This window comes from Syngnathus leptorhynchus, unplaced genomic scaffold (genome assembly GCF_054491065.1).
Source record: "Syngnathus leptorhynchus isolate UIUO unplaced genomic scaffold, UIUO_Slep HiC_scaffold_324, whole genome shotgun sequence".
NCBI classification, from domain to species: domain Eukaryota; kingdom Metazoa; phylum Chordata; class Actinopteri; order Syngnathiformes; family Syngnathidae; genus Syngnathus; species Syngnathus leptorhynchus.
Window position 1 is genome coordinate 52,501 of NW_028232290.1, and position 297 is coordinate 52,797.

At 69.0% G+C, this 297-nt stretch overlaps 1 non-coding gene across 1 annotated transcript in view; it reads right to left on the reverse strand.

The window, feature by feature from the left end:
• Positions 1-35, reverse strand: part of LOC147037040 (18S ribosomal RNA) — a 1,907-nt gene extending 1,872 nt beyond the window's left edge. Inside the window, exon 1 of the ribosomal RNA XR_015064769.1 lies at positions 1-35. This exon is cut by the window's left edge and continues 1,872 nt beyond it. This is a non-coding gene — a ribosomal RNA (18S ribosomal RNA).
• Between the last annotated feature and the right edge of the window lie 262 nt (positions 36-297).

Below are 297 nucleotides of genomic sequence, written 5' to 3' on the forward strand. Positions count from 1 at the left end.
GACAAGCATATGCTACTGGCAGGATCAACCAGGTAGGAGAGAGGGTGGCTGGGTAGCGCCTCTCGCTCGCCGGCCCGCCGGAGCGGGGGCTCGCGCGACTGTTTTCCGGACGCCGGCCGCGGTTCGCGGGGGCTCTAGGTGGTCTGACGCTGCCGCGGGGTGAGATGGATCGGGCTGGACCCGGCGCAGCCGAAGCCGAGGACGCGGAACCTCGAATGCGACCCTCGCGGACCCCTAAACGAGAGGAGCTGCGCCCGGCCTCGTAAGACACCTCTTCTCCGGTGCTAGGTCGACCCC